The following is a 13,836-nucleotide window of genomic DNA, read 5'->3' as shown; positions in this document are numbered from 1 at the left end:
ATTCTTTATTCAAATGATTACATTTAAAATACACAACAATAGATAATGAATGAGAAAAAATAAAAAACAGGGAAAATGAAACTGAACCAAATACATAGATTAGTGAGGGGACATAGAAGTCCCTTGACAAAGCGAGCCTCGCGAAACGTGCGTAGGGTGAGTGGGTGAGTGGGACCTGTTGCAATGCATGTTTCCTCCTAGATTTTACACTACTTTATTTGTTGGTGATTTCACCAGTGTATTTTCCTTATTGAGCAACTGTAGTTTTAAATAGGACTTTGTCTGTTTACAAACCCATTTTTTGTTGCTATCTACCCATATGTACAATATTTATTTCTCAGTGGAGGTTGCCTGCATTGCCACGGTCATTATAATCTTCATCAATTGTTAGGCAAGTGCAATATATGATTCCATAAAATATACTTTTATGTCCCCTCACTAATCTATGTATTTGGTTCAGTTTCATTTTCCCTGTTTTTTATTTTTTCTCATTCATTATCTATTGTTGTGTATTTTAAATGTAATCATTTGAATAAAGAATTGAATTATAATTTTCTATGATTGTCCTGCACTTTGTATGATCCCTGTGGATCTTTGTTTCGATTTATATTCTTTTGTGCGTTCTGGACTATACTATTTGGGCATTTATGTTTAGGTATTGCCAAGCTATCTAAACGTACAGTATTGCCAGCAGAGGACAGATCTAATTAAGGATCCGATGGACAGAAGAGTTGAGGTTGCTCTTAAAAGATCTTACACTGTGGCTGCTGCCCAAGGGGAAGTTACCATCATTTGAGGTTGCAAGAAGCCTGAGAAGAAGATGGTTGACTAAGGTCCAGGAGGATCTGGAGTCGGGAATAAACAGGGACAAGGTCTTTTGTTCCTTTTAGAAGGTCAATATGGCCATTGACTTTCTTTGTGACGCTATATCACAAGGAACTAGGTTGGCGGCCAAAAGTATGGCTTTGTCTACCGCTGTGGTTAAAACACATGGGTTGGTGATGCATCCTCTAAATTCCAGCTATGCAATTTAGAATTCCAGCCAGGAAGATTGTTTGGATCGGAACTTGATAAACTTATGGAGGATATGTCAGGCAAGAAGGGTAAATCCTTGCCTTTAACCTCTAGATCCCGTGGCTCCTTTCGTAGAGGTAAATCGTCTCAGAGAGGAAAAGGACATTATCAATATAGAGGGAGAGGAAAGAACTTCAACAGAAGGGGTGCTGGTAAACAGCAGACCAAGGACACCACCAAGAAACCAGATGTCTGACGCCAGAAGTATTCCTGTGGGGGGACGTCTAATGTTGTTTCTGCCACAATGGGAAAACCTAATAAAAGATCACTGGGTGCTGAGCATTATTTGCAGTGGCTACGCTCTTCTTTTGTCATCTCTTCCTCCCCCCGGGTTCTTGTGTCTCGGTGTCTAGGTCTAGAAAAGCAACCAGTCCTAGAAGAAGAGAGCCTTCATCTCCTGTCAATAGAAGTGTTGGAAGACGTGCCTCCGTTAGACATCGGACTAGGGAGCTACTCTCCCGTATTTCTCCTTCCCAAGCAGTCAGGAAAGTGGAGGCTTATTATCGATCTGTGCTACTTAAACAGATATCTAAAAAAAAGAAGTTTTGCATGGAAAATATATGGTCTGTAATAACTGTCCTCCAGGAGGGAGATTTTATGGTTTCCATACGTCTCTAGGATGCTTACCTGCACGTGCCTATTCTTCCAGCTCACAGGAAGTTCCTGAGAATTGCGGTTCACCTTCAAGGGAAGGTAAAACACCTACAGTTAAGGGTCCTTCCTTTTGGAATAACCACAGCTCCCTTTGTGTTCACAAAGGTGGTCTAAGCCATGGTGGTCTTCAGGCTACAGGGGATAAAGATTATCCCTTACCTAGACAACTGGTTGATTATGGCTCAGACTCAGAGTCTTCTTCTCTCCCAGTTGAGTTATGTCTTGGACATTCTTCAACAGTTGGGGTTGTTAATCAACCCGGAGAAATCAGATCTGAATCAATCCACATCAAAGACTTTTTTGGGGTTCATAATAGATTACATTCACATTCCATATTTCTGTCAGCTCCCAGACTAGCACATATCCAGACAGGTGCTCTATTCCTTATTCTGCCTCGGCAAGTATTGCTTCGGACCTTGATGAGGCTTATGGGACCACTCTCCTCAGCGGCAGACGCGGTTCCATGGGCGTTATAGCACATGCGTCATCTCCAAAGAGAAGTCTTAGCTACATGGAACCGGAGACTAGAAGACCTGGAAGCCCTTCATGTCCTATCTACAGATACTAGACAGTCCCTGACCTGGTGGAAGTAAAACACAGGGCTCCGATAGCCAAACCTCAATTGGTCGTCATCACGATGGATGCTTCTGGTACAGGTTGGGGTGCTCATCTGGAAGACAATACAGTTTCAGGGAAATGGAGCAGTCAGGAATCTGTCCTCCCGTCCAATGTGAGAGAGCTCAGAGCCATTTATCTAGCGCTTCTTCATTTTGCTCCTTCATTTTGCTCCTTCATTTTGCTTCAGAGGTCTGTAAGAATCAAGACAGACAATACTGCTTGTGTGGCCTACATCAACAAGCAGGGAGCAACCAGGTCACCACTACTCGTCAGAGAGATAGAGAACATCTTCAGATGGGCAGAACCCAGAATAGCAGATTGTCTGCTCTTCATATAAGAGGTATCCACAACACGCTTGCAGATCTTCTAAGTCAAGGTTTGACGGTCCCGGGGGAATTGTCGCTTTCGAGGAGTGTTCATTCTGTTAACCCACAGGTAGGGACTTCCTCAAATAGACCTTGTGGCCACAGCAAGCAATGCCAAACTGAAGAGGTTCTGCTTCCTTTACACATCCAACTGTGGTGGACGCAATGTCGATCCCATGGACATTCCAGTTGGCTTATCTCTTCCCACCCATGTTCATGATTCCCAGGGTTCTAACGAAGATCAGGCATCAGTAATTATCACACCCTTCTGAACGAAAAGATTATGGTTCACCCTTCTCATGAACATGAGCAGGGGGGAGTTTTGTATCCCAGGGACATCTGTTATCCAGAGATCTGTCCAGCCTCAGTCTGACGGCTTGGAGGTTGAGGGGACCTTATTAGGTTCCAAAGCTTTTTCTTATAATGTCCTTCGTACTCTCTCACATGCTCGTAGTGACTCTACTAACAGGTCCTACGCTCGGATTTGGAAGATCTTTCAATCTTGGTGCCTCCCTAAGCAGGTTGATGCCCTAAAACCTTCTACTCCTCAGCTACTAGAGTTTTTTCAAGAATGATTTGACAAGGGTCTGATGCCTAGTTTCATAAGAGTACAGGATTGCCGCTCTATCATCTAAACACTAGGCTTTTTCAGATTTTGGAAGTCAAAAACTTTGTTAAAGGCATCACCAGACTAAGGCCTAGGCATGTGGACAGCTGGGACTTATCCTTTGTATTTAGAAGCCTTTGTCAGGCTCCCTTTGAACCTCTTGAAGAGGTGGATTTTAAATTTTTGACTCTAAAGTGTGCACTTTTGTTAGCTATTACTTCAGCTAAAAGAGTGGGTGAACTCCAAGCTCTGGGTTCCGTTCCCCCATATGTAATTTTTTCTGAGGACAAAGTTATTCTTAGATTCCTGCCGGGGTTTTTACCTAAGGTGCCATCTTTTGATAATGTTAATTAGCCTGTGATTCTTCCAGTCTTTGCTCCTTCTGACCTATTTCAGGAAGAGATTCATCTTTCATTGTTGTATGTTTCCCGAACCATCAGAATTAGGGATGGTCCGAACCGAGTTCGGTTCGGGTCCGTACGAACCCGAACCCTCGGTAATGATTCCCGCTGTCTGCCCGCTCCATGCAGCGGGCGGATCCAGCAGGAGGACCGCCTGGAAAAATGGGATACAGCCATAGCCATAGCCTGTATCCCATTTTTCCAGGCGGTCCTCCCGCTGTATCCGCCAGCTGCACGGAGCGGGCAGACAGCGGGAACCCGATGCCGAGCGTTCGGGTTCATCCGAACCCGAACCTCGGCGGGTTGGGACCATCCCTAATCAGAATATACTTGGGCAGTTTTAATCCTCTTCGTAAAAAAGAAAATCTTTTGATCTTGTTTGTTGGGAATAATAAGGGAAAAAAGCTTCCAAGCCAGAATTTACTAAGGCAGATTCTATCAGAGCTGTTGCATCTAGTTGGGTGGAGCGTTCCTCTGTGCCATTGGAATCCATTTGCCAGGCTGCGACCTGGTCATCCTTGTTTACCTTTTTGAGGCATTATAAAATTGACTCCAATTTTTCTGCTAGAACTACCTTTGCTAGGTCTGTTCTTAATGCTGCTGTACTAAACAACCCACCCTCTGGGGATAGTATTTGCTAGTTCCCCATATGTTGTGATGCCAATGGGACTTAAGGGAAGCTAAAATTATGTTAATTTGTTTTCCCTAAGACCCATTTGCATCACGTCTCCCACCCTTATATTGTGTGGTTCTTATTAGACTGATGAATTGGGGACGCCGGGGCCACTAATATTTTCGGGAACTGAACCAAACACCACTACTGTTCGAGGTTCGACTCGTGTATTTTACTGTTCGCTCATCACTAACAACTATATGGCAGATAAAGAGGCCATACTGCAGAAGAAACTAATTTGTTAAATGCAAAGCATCTGCAATATTGCTTTCTTTAGCATTCCCTATCACCCATCAAAAGTGTAAAGTGTCACTGTCGTTATAACTTTCAAAATCTAGTAGATGTTAAATAAAGCAAGTTAATATACACATTCATTATTATTATTATTTTTTTTATCATGCTGTAAAATAAAGGTGAACTTACCTAAAATCCGGGTCCAGTCTCCTGAAGGCAGATTTTCTGACTTGTGCTGGTTGAAAAACAACAGACAAAACAGTGTTGTGTTTTCAAATGGATCCCTTGTGGATGTGACTGATTACATTGTTATTTTGATGGATCTCCTTGTCGGACTACAGCCTCTGAGTTAGTTGTTCACTGCGTGCTGGGGATGACCAGTTGATCTCGGTTGATTTGGATTTGTATTCTAGCTCGTACTTTACTTGTATTTTTATTGCTGCTCCGTATTTTTGTACATTGTTATATACTTGTGGAAAATTTCTATTTTTCAATAAAACTTGTTGAATACAAACAGACAAAACAGGAATTCCGGCCAGTACAGAGTGTCACAGTTTAATATGTCTGTCAATCACATGACTTCCTGGTTTCTGTCCGTTTCCTGTTTTTTAAGAAAACATAATCAAAACAGGAAGTGCCCTGTTTTCCATGGTAACCAAAAAATATAAATATATATCAATGTAAATTGCAAACTTGCTTTATATCACATCTACTGTTGATTTAGAGTTTGAAAGTTATAGCGACAGTAACACTTTAAGGGATGAGAATACATTCACTTTTTATTTTTAATCTCCCAGCTTTTATAGAGAAAGTGAAATGTTTATACACCCCTGGAATGGATATCTATCAAACCATGCATAAAGATTTGCATACCCAAGAAAAGGCTAGTCTGGAATAGCCCCCTTATGTATTTACATTGGGGACTCTAGGGTGGTCTGATGTGCTAGGCAGCCCCCCCCCCCAACAGGTGGTTCTACCTTGGAAAGCCAATCACCAATTGGCTGAGGTGGTCAGTCACATCACAGTATCCAGGCAGAGCTATCTGAGCAAACTGAATAGTATTTAGGCATATGTGATGTTCATGGCTCTTCTGACTGGCCACTTGAATTGTCAGAAAGGAGCTGGGTCTATTTAGCCAAGGGATCCAGTGCCTGAGGTCAGCAGTTATGGAGAAGAGGTATTACAGACCTCAGAAAATCAGGGGCTTGGGACACTTGACACTGAAGAATAATAGCATTTTTATACATCACGGAAGCACAGCTGTGTATTTGAAAGGCACCATGTGTCTCCTTGACCTAACAGCTGTCTAAGGCTATGGTCACACAACGTCAAAAAATATTCAAAAGGTGGAGATTTTGCTATTTAAAATAATGTCCGTTTTTGCAGCGAATTAACTGACTGCAATGGCAATGCATTGAAGTCAATGGAAAGACGGACGTCCAATGCACACAATGTGTTGAATAACGGACGTTTTTACCGCGGACGTGAAAATAACTAACAAGATCATTATTTCCGGACGTCTTTTGCAAACAGCGGATATTTTTTATTAGTTGTTCACATACAGTTTTTCTTTTCTCACCATTCTTTCTCGTTTTTTACTATGAGATTCAATGGACTTTTCAGTTAAGACACACCCAAAGTCCAATTAGTAACCCAAACTAGAATAATGTACCAACAGCCGTCATTGCACTAAGGTAAGGCAAGGCTGCTAAATAACGTCCATTATTTTAGACTCAAAATGACGGACGTCATTTTTAACAGAGCTGAAAAAAACGTGTGAACAGTAGAAGCAGTATCGAACGTGAATTACAGCTGGCAGATTCCCTGTAAGTTATTCCCCTTATTTTGTCACAATGAATTTTTTAAAGGGTTATGTGTTTGTCCTCTGTTGATTTGGTCTTGCAAATTTTTGAAATAATAAATGTTATTTGGATTATATATTTATTAATAAGTAACTTTACCTCTTAATAAAGCATCATAGCAAATTTCTACCAAATAATTTTTTTTAAATACAATACATACAATAATTATTGCTAAAAGTAGTAAGTGATTTTTATATATGCCAAGTACAGTTTTTCAATGACATTGCATTACATACCAGAGCCATATTTTATGTTCACATAATTAAAATGCATTTGAAATCTGTTTATGCCCCCTTGTTCTCTATGACATTCATTATGTGTTGTGAAGCAACTTAATCCTGTTACTAAAAATCTGACATTTTGTGCATTCTATATTTTGCATCTTGTATAATTTCTAAACTATTCCATGTATTGTTCTTTCTATTGATTAATCTTATAGCGCCATCTATTGTTAAAGTTGCGTATTAAAATCCCTTTGGTACATTTCGTGAGAATTATATTTACATAGGTGAGTTGTAAGTACATAGTGTACTCAGAACACACACATATATTTGTACCAGGAATATTTAGATAAAAAACTAAAAAGACATAATCAGTATAAGATATTCATAACATTTACTCTGCAGTGCAGAGATACAGGAAGAATGTGAGTATTGATGGTGTATTAAGGTGCCTGTCACTTCAAAAAAAAAAAAAAAAACATTTGACATGTAACATCAACAGGTCAGATGTTTTGGTTGGAGGGGGTCCCATTACTGAGACAATCTGTAAAATAAACAGTAAGCAGCACTCTTTCTTCAGCAACCCTTGGCTCTGCTCTTTGAACAGCGGGCCCAGTGTATAGAGTCACAGAAACACCCAACAAAGGCTATATATATATACAGTGGTACCTTGGTTTAAGAGTAGCTTTGATTAAGAGTGTTTTGCAAGAAGAGCTCAGTTTTTCAAAATTGTAACTTGGTTTAAGAGCATTGCTTTGGTTTGAAAGCTCCCTGTGCTGGGTGAGAGGGAAAGTCGGGGAAGGGCATGGTCTGCATAACGTAGTCTACAGCACTGTACTCTGACCCAGGAAGTCTCCCTCACCTTCCAAATCATGGCAGATTCACTTCAGGCTGGAGCTTGTATCAGGGGACTGTGAAGGTAATCTCTTCACAGCTCTAACCCCTCTCTCCCCAGACAGAGTATTGCCCTGCTGAATCCTTCACACTACCTGCAGTCTCTGTCAGTCCTTGTGTTTGCCATCCTCTCCATTCCTGCTATACTGTGCCTGCACTTACACTTAGCTATAGACACTGCTGCTATAATGTGCCTGCACTTACACTCAGCCATTCACACTGCTGTATAGAAAAGTTTCTGTCACTGTCATCCTGCACAGCTCTGCGATTCTCACTTCCTGACTGCTCCATGCTAAACACACCCCTTCCCCATTGCTGTCATGTGACCACACAGACCTCTGACAGCAGGCCTGCTTCTCTATTCTAGCCTGTTGTACTACACTACTGAATTATGGGGATCTCAGCCCCTGAGATTGATTTTTAATTATGGCTACAGATTTCCTTTTAAGCCATAGTTATTTTGTTTTCAACAATGATTTTTTTTTTTTTACAGATTCAGGGCGTGAGTATGGGTGCAAAATTTTCTCCTTCATTAGCAAATATAGTGATGTCATGTTTAGAAGAGAAATTTGTGTTTTCCGAAAATAATCCCTTTTTGGATAGTATAGAATGGATAGGACGTTATATTGATGACCTGGTCATAGTTTGGAAAAATGATGCAAATACACTCCAGTTGTTTTCGGATTAACTAAATTCCAGTGATTATGGCTTGAAATTTACCACATGTTTTGGAGGTGAGGAGGTGACTTTTTTGGATGTACGATTAGTTGCAGGGGGCAACCAAGGTATAGATGTTCTGTTATACCGCAAAAAATGTGCAGGTTATACTATACTTATGGCTACATCTTGCCACCCATCACATGTGGTTCATAATATTCCGTATGATGAATGTATCCGTTTGAAAAGGAACTGCACTACGAAAGAGGTGTATGATTCAGAAATGAGTAATTTACAACTTAGATTCCGGGAGCGTGGGTTCTCACAGACATATTTGGATCAGGCTAGCAGAAAAATCGCAGAAGTGTCCAGGGAGGATTTGCTGAGTGAGAACAGAGACATATCCTACAGACATAAAAAAACAAAATAGAAAAAAAGTAATGATCAGCAAAATATGGTCTTTGTTACCACCTTTAGTAAACAATTCAACTCTATTAGATGTATCATTAACAAACACTTGCCAATTTTGTGGCAAGATGAGGCCCTATACAACATCACACACCAAGGGGTTAAAGTGGTTTCTAAAAGAGCCCCTACCTTGGGCTCAACTCTAGCACCTTCATTATATACTAGGGTTACACCTAAGGATAATACCTGGTTGGAAGTTAAAGCTTCCTATAGATGTGAACATCAGAGATGTGTGAGATGTTCACACATGGAGGTTTCTAGGAAGTTTAAGTCCTGCACCAACGGCAGCTCCTACAAGATACACAGTTATATCAATTGAAAACTAGAATTAGACGACATATTTCAGACTGTAGAAATCATGCAGTAAATGTCTCCTCACTGAGCAAACATTTCAGAGATAAACATGATGGAGATGTGTCATCTTTAAAAATAATGGGTATAGAAAAAATTCATCCACCAAAAAGAGGAGGTTCTCGCAGACGCATATTATTAAACAGAGAGGGGGAGATTTATCAAAGGGTGTAAAATTTAGACTGGTGCAAACTGCCCACAGCAACCAATCACAGCTCAGCTTTCCTTTCAGCACTGCCTAAAGCTGAGCTGTGATTGGTTGCTGTGGGTAGTTTGCACCAGTCTAAATTTTACACCCTTTGATAAATCTCCCCCTAGAGTGTTTTTGGATTTTCAGACTTGCATCTAGAGTACCGAAAGGTCTGAATGCTAGACATGATTTGTTTCTAACCTACTAACTGTTACAAATCTATACAGAATCCATGTGTTCCTGTTCACACTATAGGAAATAGGTTGCTTATCTATACAGAATTTATGTGTCCCTGTTCACATTATAGGAAATAGGTTACGACAATATATAAATGAATGATTTATGATTGATGGATTTAAATTATGTATTTAGATATCTGCTATGGTAACCATTCAAAATGTACATTTTACTTTGCTCTGTCATGAGTAGTAGTTCACCTGTCTCCAATTTATGCTTTTAACATGTGTTGTTACTTGTTTTAATTATGGATCATGTGATAGCAAAAATCTGCCCTATCAATGTAGGCAGTATGTATTCAATGCTATACTCAGTTGTGACCAAGGCATGTAAATCGCCGAAACGCGTAAACTGTTTTTTGCATTCCTGTTTTGTGAAGATTTTTCTAATAAAGAAACTGCATTTTACCCGAATGATGGGTGCTGGACATTTTTCATATTCCTATCTGTTAACCCATTGGTTGCTGATTTGGATTTTGACACTACCTCCTGTTGCCGATAAGGACTGCCTGATCTGCTGTTTGTATATACCTGTCTGTGTGTTCTTTCTACCGCCCTGTATCCCTAGTTAGGCTAGGAACTGTCACCCAGTTGCTGCCCTAGGGTTAGCCTAGGAGGGCAAGTAGGCAGGGACAGGAGTTGCAGGTTGAGAGAAGGGACTGCCATCTTCCCGGACCCCAGGACTCCTTGACATACGGACCGGAGAAAACATAATCAAAAAGGAAAAAGGGTCAACATTTGTTACTGCAAAATGTCTCAAATCCTGCCTTCAATCTCTTTGAACAGGAGGGTTCGCGTGCCTCCGCTCAATGAATTGACATGTTAGCTCTTTAAGCGGAGAGGTGCGTGAGCCCTCCCATTCAAACACATTGAAGGCAGGATTTCAGCACTGATTCCGTAGTGTGAACGAGGCCTTACAGCTGAAGCAAAACTACTACTCCTAGCATGGCAGAAGACTGGCAAATGCCATGCTGATGCAAGAATTATTTTACCACAGGTACAAAGGCACAGGTTGATCAAATATATACTGTGACATGACAAAAAGGTGTATAACATTAGATATTCACAGACATGTCACCTACCTCTGATATGAGGCGGATTACATCAATAGCCATCTGCTGGACCCTCCTGCGTCTGGTGGGATTGTTTCTTCTGTGACTTTGGCTCATGATGGTGTTGCTTGTTCCTGTGCTGCTGGACATGTAAAGAGATGGGTATTTCGCCTAGACTTCTGCAGACAGAACATTGCTGGAGACCAGCACAGAGGGCGTTTTAGTTGCATTAATATAATGCACCAAATTAACAACCCGGCGTGTGTTGTCAAAGGCCTGTCTCTGTCGTACAAACCCAGTCTGGTCTCCTGATATGATGGTGGGTAGGACTGTGGGGAGTCTGTCAGCTAGGATTTTGGCATAAATTTTGATGTCGGTGTTTAACCTCTTAAGGACGGAGCCAATTTTCGTTGCGTTTTTTTTTTCTCCTTGTGTTTAAAAGGCCATAGCACTTGCATTTTTTCACCTAGAAACCCACATGAGCCCTTATTTTTTGTGTCACTAATTGTACTTTGTAATGGCTGACTTAATTTTTGCATAAAATATGCTGCAAAACCAGAAAAAAATTATATGCAAGGTGAAATTGAAAAAAGAAAACAACAATTCTTTTTCCCGTTTGTCCTATGAAAAAACTTCCTCAAGTCGGTACGATTAAAATGATATGCAACTTGCATATAAAACCTTCTACAGAAAGAAAAAGTTACTTAAAATTGCTCCATTCCCAGGCTTATAACGCTTTTATCCTTTGGTCTATGGGGCTGATTGAGGTGTCATTTTTTGCGCCCATATGTGTTCTTTCTATCGGTACCTTGATTGCGTATATGCGACTTTTTGAACGCTTTTCATTACAATGTTTCTGGATTTGATGCAACGAAAAATGCACAATTTTTGCATTTTGGCAGGTCTTTGCGCTTATGCAGTTTACCGTCCGAGATCAGGAATGTGATAAATTAATAATTTGTGCGATTACGCACGCAGCGATACCACACATGTTTGTTTATTTATTTATTTTTATTTATAAAATGGGAAAAGGGGGGTGATTCAGGCTTTTATTAGGGGAGGGAGTTATTTATGAAAACACTTTTTTTTTAACTACTAATACAACTACACTGATCTCCCATATAGATCAGTGTAGCTACATTATACTGCACTGATCCATGAGATCGGTGCTCTATTGCTTTGGTCTGCTGCAGACCATTGCAATAGAATACCGAGCCGGGATCAGCATCATTCCGACGCTGAGGCCCGGTAAGACCAAGGGATCCCCCCTCCGCAATTGCATCGCCGGGGGGATCCTGCAACTAGACACCAGTGATGGGCTGCAAATAACACTGTTAGATGCAGCTGTCATGTTTGACAGCTGCATCTAACGGTGTTAATTAGCGGAAGCGGCGATCGTCCGCTCTCGCTAATAGTCGCGGTCCCGTGCTGCAGATAGCAGTCGGGATCGGGCAGTTCAAAGCGGGGTCGCGGCGCGGCCCCCCTCTGAACTCCTATTCCGGACATATGCCGTACTGGTACGGCATATGTCCTTTAGAGGTTGAAAGGGAGATGGGACGGAAGTTTTTTGGGGTGTCGGGCGTTTTATCGGGTTTGAGAATGGTGACTAATTGATTCTCAGCAGGGGAAGAACCATTGACCTTAACATGCTGAAAGAAGGCTAAGAGATGGGGGGATAGGATAGGGGCAAAGGATCGGAAGTAAGGATTGTCAGTCCGTCAGGTCCTGGGGATTCTTGGTCAGTGAAGGGAGAGTTTAAAGTTTCTAGGTGGGCAGGGGATAACGTCGGTAAGTGTAATTTCCCAAGAAAATCATCAATGGAACTTTGCGTGGGTTGTGGGGTCTGAGGGTCATCTTTTAAGTTATATAATGAGGCGGAATAGTCGCAGAAACAGTTAGCTATCACCTTAGGGTCAGTGAGCTTACCCTGCGTATGTGGATCAATCATATGTGGGATGCGGGATTTAGTATGTGCAGCTTTTAATTTTGCCGCTAAAAGTTTACCCGCCTTGCTTCCTTGGATTTCCTAAATTTATATTCATAGAGAGCAAAATTTCTCTCAATTTACTACGTAGGGTTCTGATTTTGTCTGTAAGGGATTGGGACAGAAGGCGCTTATGAACCAATTCCAAACTCTTGATTTCTGCAAGAAGATCTTCTGTCTCTCCTTTTTAACTCTACTGCCTAATTGGATGAGAACACCACAAATGACAGATTTGTGGGCATTCCACACTGTCGCTGGGGTGACATCGGCAGTAGAGTTAAGGGAGAAGTATTCTCGCAAGGCTTGCTCCACAACAGCCTTATGGGCAGGGGGAGTGACCAAAAAGTTATTACACCGCCACAGGAAGGATTTGGAAGGGTTAATAGATTCAGTGATCGAAAAGGTTAGTGGGCAGTGGTCCGACCAGGTGCGTAGATCAATAGTGGTATTCTCTACTAATGGTAAGGTTGGGATGTCAGTGAAAAGGAGATCCATGTTATTATGCACTGGGGAGTAATAAGTAATAAGTCTAGTTTTGTCGCGTGTTGGGCCCGCCATACATCCCATAAGTCATTCTGCCACAAAAACGTATCAAGAGATTGCTGGGCTCGCCTATCACTCCTAGTAGAGTCCCTGGAGTTATCTGGGACTATGTTAAAATCGCCGCAAACAATGAGTTCTATTTATGTCGGGAAATTAGGCGATGCATTTTCTTCACAAATCCAAGCTGTCCATGGGGGGCATAAATCACAGCTAGGGTATAGAGGATTTCATTAATAGTGCATACTAGGAAATCTGGGAGCAGGATCAGCAACCTCTTTTTGGATTAAAACTGTGAGTGAACTCTAGTGAACTAGTACCCCACGCGCCTTAGACATTAGTGAGCGTGGTATATAGACAGAAAAAGGTGTCTAAATCTGTATCCATTCTTGGCAAGTATATGCATCTGTACTAAACAAAGTATATCGCTCTTGAGCTTTCTGACTTCAGCCCATAAATGAGACCAACGGACTGGAGAGTGAATACCATGTACGTTGTAGGAGACAAATCTAACTGTCATGGGTAACTAAGGAGAGGAAGCAAATGGACCTTGGTGCTAAGAGTCTAAAGTCTAGGGTGTAGTGAAAATAGAGATAACAAAGATGGATACTGTACTAATACCTGAGCAACAACAAAGAGAGCATCAAACGATAGTCATCACAGAGCAGTGGTAAATAAAGGCACCATGACCTGCAATCAGAACATAAGAGAATAAAAATAAACAGACACGTATTTACAAACAAGATCTGAGACAT

Source organism: Dendropsophus ebraccatus, chromosome 1, assembly GCF_027789765.1.
Source record: "Dendropsophus ebraccatus isolate aDenEbr1 chromosome 1, aDenEbr1.pat, whole genome shotgun sequence".
Classification (NCBI taxonomy): domain Eukaryota; kingdom Metazoa; phylum Chordata; class Amphibia; order Anura; family Hylidae; genus Dendropsophus; species Dendropsophus ebraccatus.
Note: the sequence above shows the minus strand (reverse complement) of the source record.